This window comes from Hipposideros armiger, unplaced genomic scaffold (genome assembly GCF_001890085.2).
Source record: "Hipposideros armiger isolate ML-2016 unplaced genomic scaffold, ASM189008v1 scaffold_60, whole genome shotgun sequence".
NCBI classification, from domain to species: domain Eukaryota; kingdom Metazoa; phylum Chordata; class Mammalia; order Chiroptera; family Hipposideridae; genus Hipposideros; species Hipposideros armiger.
This window is the reverse complement of record NW_017731410.1, coordinates 460,485-466,718: the sequence shown is the minus strand read 5'-3', so window position 1 is coordinate 466,718 and position 6,234 is coordinate 460,485. Positions and strand designations below refer to the sequence as shown.

Here is a 6,234-nt window from a genome sequence, read left to right as displayed (position 1 = left end):
CGGCCGTCCAGAAGCCGGCAATTGATCTGCCTCGCCCGGGAAGAGCGCAATGATGGTGCCAACTTAGGCCAGTGAAGCAACCTCCTCCACAACTAGACTGAAGAACAAAATGACAGCAACTTGTCTGTTCCCCTTCCCCGATTCCCCAACGCTGTTCCCCTCCCCCAGTTCCCCAATAAAATCTTTAAAAATATATAAAAATAAAAAAAATAAAACTAGAAACTACAAACAAAGTTCCTTTATAGGAAAAATAAATAATACAGAAATGTCTGTTCTTTCTAAATTTATTTCAAAGTTTACCTCAAACAACCACATTCCCCATGGGGTTTGTTTCTGAGGGCAAGATAATGAGGAAGAAGTTGATAGAATATACTAGCAAAATATTTTCATGTTTTAAAAAAAGGTGAAAGTTAGTCAATTTTTCCTGGTCTCATATAGTTTACATTGGAAAGGCAGTGAGTGAGGGCTGCTTAACATATATGGAAATTATTCTAACTCTCTGATCATGTAAACTTAAAGAGGTACCAATAAAGATGATTTACACAGAAAACATTTTAATAATGTTAGTTGTTTATCACTTTAAAGCAGCCCTCTCTCTCAGATCAGAAACTAGACTTATATACCAGCAACTGTGGAAAAATATATAAGAATCATAACAATTGTGTCTTTTTATTTAAAGTATATCTCCCTATATACAATGAAAATAACCCTTATCTTTAAATCAAAGTGGGTACGGAGGTGTATTTCTTCAATTATTATCATTCCTATTCATTCACAGATAAATTGTCAGCTTAGCCCTAGCCAAATATTATATCAATAGTTCAAATAAGTATTATTCATACACTTCCAAAACCTAGAATAAATGCTTTTCAAAAATAATTGTTAACTAGGTCAGTCAGTCTAAACCTTGTATTCGTCATTACACTTTTTTGCAAGTTAACTTTATTATAAATGCTGATATCCTCTCAAACTCATGTTGCAAATCAGTCAAGAAATATTTTCTTGCCTTTTTATTTGTTTGCAATAATCCACATCATAAACTGAGATAAAACCTAATTATTTTTCCTGGAATAATATATGTTCCTTTTTAGTATCATTGTCTCTAGTTCTTGCCATATATGTCACATTACTGCCCATTTTAAATCATATTTTTTTCCTTGAATTTTCTCTAGGAGAAAATAAGCTTTGGGGAAATTTACTAGTAAGACGGCAATGTGAGTCAATAGTCTGGAACAAGCCTCATCATAACCACTGCATTATAGAAACTGGAGAAAACCAACAAAAAGACCAGAAACTTGGAATAATGCCATCCCCATGCGAGAAAACTTCCAGAGAATTTTGCTACATAGATAGAACAGATGGAATCAATCTTAAGGGGTCGTAAAGAGCTGACTCAAAACTCCCCATTCAGTGAAAGAGGCAGAAGCTAAAGGCAGACCACCCTAACAAAGCTCCAATTAAAGGGGCAGATGAGCCACGAGGCAGTGTGCCCCAAGGCAGTTTCGTGAGGTGTTGCCTGGCAGGGCTTCCTCCTGAAGGCTAGGCTGACTTTCTTCCTGCCCTCTAACCCACTAAGCTAAGGTCAAGTTCTCCTACAAGGAGGCCCTGAGTGAAGAAGTGGGGGCAAATAATTTACTATGGAATTGCTTCCCCGAGAAACCAATAAGGGATGGGAAGTGGGGAAGACGACCGAAAAAGGGAAAAAGAGAAGTAAGGGTACAAATTCGAGTCGAGTCCCAGCTTCAACCTGGTGCTGTGGGTAACACTGGAGCATAAATTATAGCACAAAGTTTGCCCAGCCTTGAGGCAGTGTAGCTGGGTCACAGTGCTCCCACATCAGTCACACGGAAGGGGTAGGGTGGAGGTGAAGAATTCCCAGGTACTTACCTTCTCTCTCCAGGAAAGAGAAAGCTCTACTGTCTAACATCTAAGCTCGTGTGTCCCACTGTGAGCTGTTAGCTGCAAAGCAAGCAAAAGCTGGAAATAGGAGCACAGTGCTGCTAAAATGGGACCAAAGGCATGGGGTTTGACACCAGCCAACAGCCCACCCCACTCAGGCTGTCAGAGCTTAGAGCTAATGTGTCTAGGGTAGAGTAAATGTGAAATTCTTGTTTCCATCTTAACAGAAGAAATTATACAAAAATCACACTAATTTCTGAAAGAGCTGCATTTCAACTCCTGCTTGAATACTGAGAAAAACAAACCTCCATCTATAGGAATAAAATGATAAATCTTGGACAATTAGTGATTTATTTTCACAACAAAATTCAAAATGACACTGCAGAGATAAAATGAAAGCAAATTGATGATAAAGAGGAAATAATATGGTATCAGTAAAGATTGTAGTCAAATTAAAAATAGAAGAGGAACATTAAGGACTGAATCTTGAAAACAAATTCACTTAATGGAATAGAAGACAAATGGAAAAAAATTTATAAAATACTCCGATGTGAAGGATGAAAGACTAAGAGAAATGATAACACGGGAAACACAAGTGTTAGATCCAATCGACACATATCAGGGCGAGCAGATAAAGAAAGAACAGTCAAATAATTACACAAAAGTTGTTTGAGATGAATTAAGATCTAAGTACACTAATCAAAAATAAGTGGATAAATTAATATCAAGGAGAAAGAGAAAAAAATAGCCCCAAAAGTACACATAACACACAAACAAAACCAAAGTAGGTTTCTTATAAAGGAACAAAATGAAAACCCATCAGACATAAGCTAGCTCAAGTTTTTTTCTAAAGTATTTTTCCTTTTTGGGGGGATCTATTATGACCCCATAAATTTATACTTGGTCAAGTTTGTCTCATTCACAAAACAAAGGGTCATTCTCACGTATGAAAAGACGAAGCATAACCCTTGTTTCTTTGTTTTACAAACTATTAAGTATGTAAAAATCAACTAATAGAGGTGAAAAAAAGAATTAAATTATGGATGAGTAGTGATACAAAAGTGATATTGCACAATAAACCGATCTAAACATGAATTAAAATATAATTGTTAAAATATTTATAAAACTATACAATTATAACAAATCTTTGAAGAGAGATTATGAAGGAAAATCTCTGCCTAAAATTGAAGATAATATTAAAAAATGAGTAACAGTGTTAAGATGACATAAAAGCATGCCTCATTCTCATCTTATACAGATGGAGTTAAGGGGAGTAGAGACGAACTGACCCAATTTTGTTCCTAACCCCTCAAAAAAAAAAAAGTTCTGACATGAAGCCTTCTTTTTCTTTTAATCACTATCAGAATGACACCAAATGGACACATTTCAAATCATTACAGAAAGAAAGAAAGAAAAAATACACACACACACACACACACACACACACANACACACACATATATATATATATATATATATATGTATGTATGTATCTCTTTTTTTGGAATACAACAATGGAGGATGAGAGTAAGGCATAAAAGACTATTCACTGCACACACTGTCATGTGCTTCTTATTTTTATTAGGTATATGCATTTCTTTAAGCTAATAACTATGCTGTTTATGAAATTAGTAACGTCTCATAAAAGTCACTCACCACTCATTATTCCCTGGCTTTAAAGAGTATTTGCGTGCCCACTGTGTTAGTCACTACAGACAGGGTAGTAAAAACACCACACACGTATCCCTGCCCCCTGGAAGCATTAGTCCAGTGGAAGGAGGTAGACAAAAACACAGGTAAGAAAATAGAATGCCACAGGTGATAAAGGCTCTGGAGAAAAATAAAAAGGGAAAGGGTATGGGGGCTGAAGGTTATGTGGGCATAGGTGTCATCTTAGATAGCATGGCAGGAAGAGAAGTGTCCCAGCCAGAGTAAACAGCAAGGGCACTGCCAGCGAGGAAGAAATGTGCAGCAGTGTCCTAGGAACAGCAAGACCAGTGGAGCTGGAGAGGTGTGAACAAGGTACGTGTTAGGAGATGATATCAGAGAAGGACCGTGGATGGGGCAGTGTAGGATCCCTGCAAAGCGCAAGGGCAGAAGCAGGAGAAGCAGCCAGGAACTTATTCTAATTGAGACAAGAGACAGAGTGGCTCAGATCAGTGGAGGTGGTGAACATTTTGGCTTTATACTTTCTGGGAGCGCTAACAGATTCCACTGATGGACTAGAGTTGAAGTATCAGAAGAAGACAGAGGAGTCAAAGATGAATCTACAGATGTTGGCCTGAGCAATGAGAAGGATGAAACACTAATTCCTGGTATCTGAGGGGCAGGAGGGGCGGGTTTGGAGAAGTGGAGAAGATTGGCAATTTGACTTCGTCTGTCTTAAATTTGAGATGCTTACTTGTCACTCAAGTGGAAACACTAAGCAGGCAGATGGATACAGAAATCCAGCATTTAGGCATTCAGATGACAGGGATGTGCTAAAGATATATATTTGGAATAGCCAGGAGAATATATATATATATATATATATATATATATATATATATATATATATCTTATCCTTAAAGGCACCCGGCTGGATGAGAAGCCATTGAGTGAGTACAGATGGAGGACAGAAGTCTAAGGATCAGGCCTGAGCCCTGCAGCATCCAGAGGCTCAGTGGAGAAGGCTGGAGACAAATGGCTAGGAGGATGGAAGATTCCAGAGAGCTGCTGATCTGGACACACATTTAGAAAAATGTTTTTCAAGGAGGATGGTAAACACTGTTATCAAAATGCTGCTAAGTCAACTAAAATGAGGACTCAAAATTGATCATGGGGTCATTAAGAATATTAAAGTCACTGACAAGAGCAGTGTTTGTGAAATGATGGGTCCAACATCTGCCAAAGGCATATTCGAAAAGAGAAAAGAGGAAATAAATGAAGTAAGCTAACTAAGAACTCTAATCAAGAAATTTAACAGCCATGAGAAGCAGAGGATTAGGGTACTAACTGAAGAGTGATTCGAGCTCAGGAGGGGTTTATTCTGAAGATGAGAGAAATATTTGTTGGCTGATGGCAATCTGCTAGAAGAAAGAGAGACACAAACAGTACAAGAAAGAGAGGGAGCACTGCTTGCATGCTGTCTTAATTAGGAGAAAGGGGATGGAAGCTAATGTGCAAATGACTGGGTGATATTATACAGGAGCACAGAGAGAGCCATTCATACTAGCAGTGGGGATAACAGATAAATAGAGCGAAGACTGTCTTAATAGGACGTTCTCAGGCCACACAAGCTCCACATTGTAAACAAAAGTGGCATCCCCTATTGCCTCACTCGCTGTGTGGGCCATTACTCGGGATACTCCACTGATCAAAGAAAATTGGTGTTAGTATCACCCATTAGTTCCTTTCCTAAAAACATTCTAAATCTTACACAGAGGAATACAGTGCACACCACTCCAATCCCACCTGTCCCAAACCCAGGGCTAGAGGAATTCAAAAGTGAATAAAAAATACTAACATCTTGAAAACTCAGTAGAATTATTACTTTTTTTCAATGACAAAATTAGAACACACTGTGCTCTAAGAAGATTTAAGACAATCTTCACAGGCAGATGGAAAAAGTGATTGGGAAGATGGAAGCAGAGAAACAAAAGACACCTGGTTTAAAAAAAAAATGTAGAGAAAGCCAAAATACACTAAAAGACCTGAAATCTTCACTGGAGGAAATTGTGTAAGATACATAAAGAGAAAGAAAGAAGAGATAATAATAGACACAAATGTTTATTTAGAATATATAAATGATTCCTACAAATTAATAATATGAAGACCAAAACTTACTCATGCTGTGACTAGAAAACATGTTACAAACATTGATTCAATTAGTAGTATAAAATCTGAATGACCCAAAATTCTAGAATATACTGAAAGATCTAATAACATGTTACTTCCAAAAATGTTCTAAAATTCAAGAGAAAAAAACTCATATTTCTATTAAAATTAATGAAATTGGTTACTACAATTACTTTTATTTAATGTATTCATATAAGATGTTAATGAATGAAATTGGATGTGGAGTATATAGGGACTCTGCACTACCTTTGTAATTTTTCTGTAAATCTAAAAATCTTTTATTTTAATTTTAAAAAATGTTTTCAAAAGTAATAGCTTTCTGATAATCAATAACCAGTTACAATATAAATTGGTATATAAAAGTCCCATTAAGCAAACAAGTAGTAAACAAGTATTCACGAATAAATTTGGCCAAAATTAGTGACCTAAGGCAAACAAGCAAACAAACAAAAAAGCACAGAACTATTATACTGACATATAAACCTAGAAACTACAGGG

At 36.7% G+C, this 6,234-nt stretch overlaps 1 protein-coding gene across 1 annotated transcript in view; it reads right to left on the bottom strand.

Moving 5' to 3' along the window:
• The window catches only part of PARP8 (poly(ADP-ribose) polymerase family member 8), a 176,421-nt gene that overhangs the window by 45,905 nt on the left and 124,282 nt on the right, over positions 1-6,234 (bottom strand). The window lies entirely within an intron of this gene.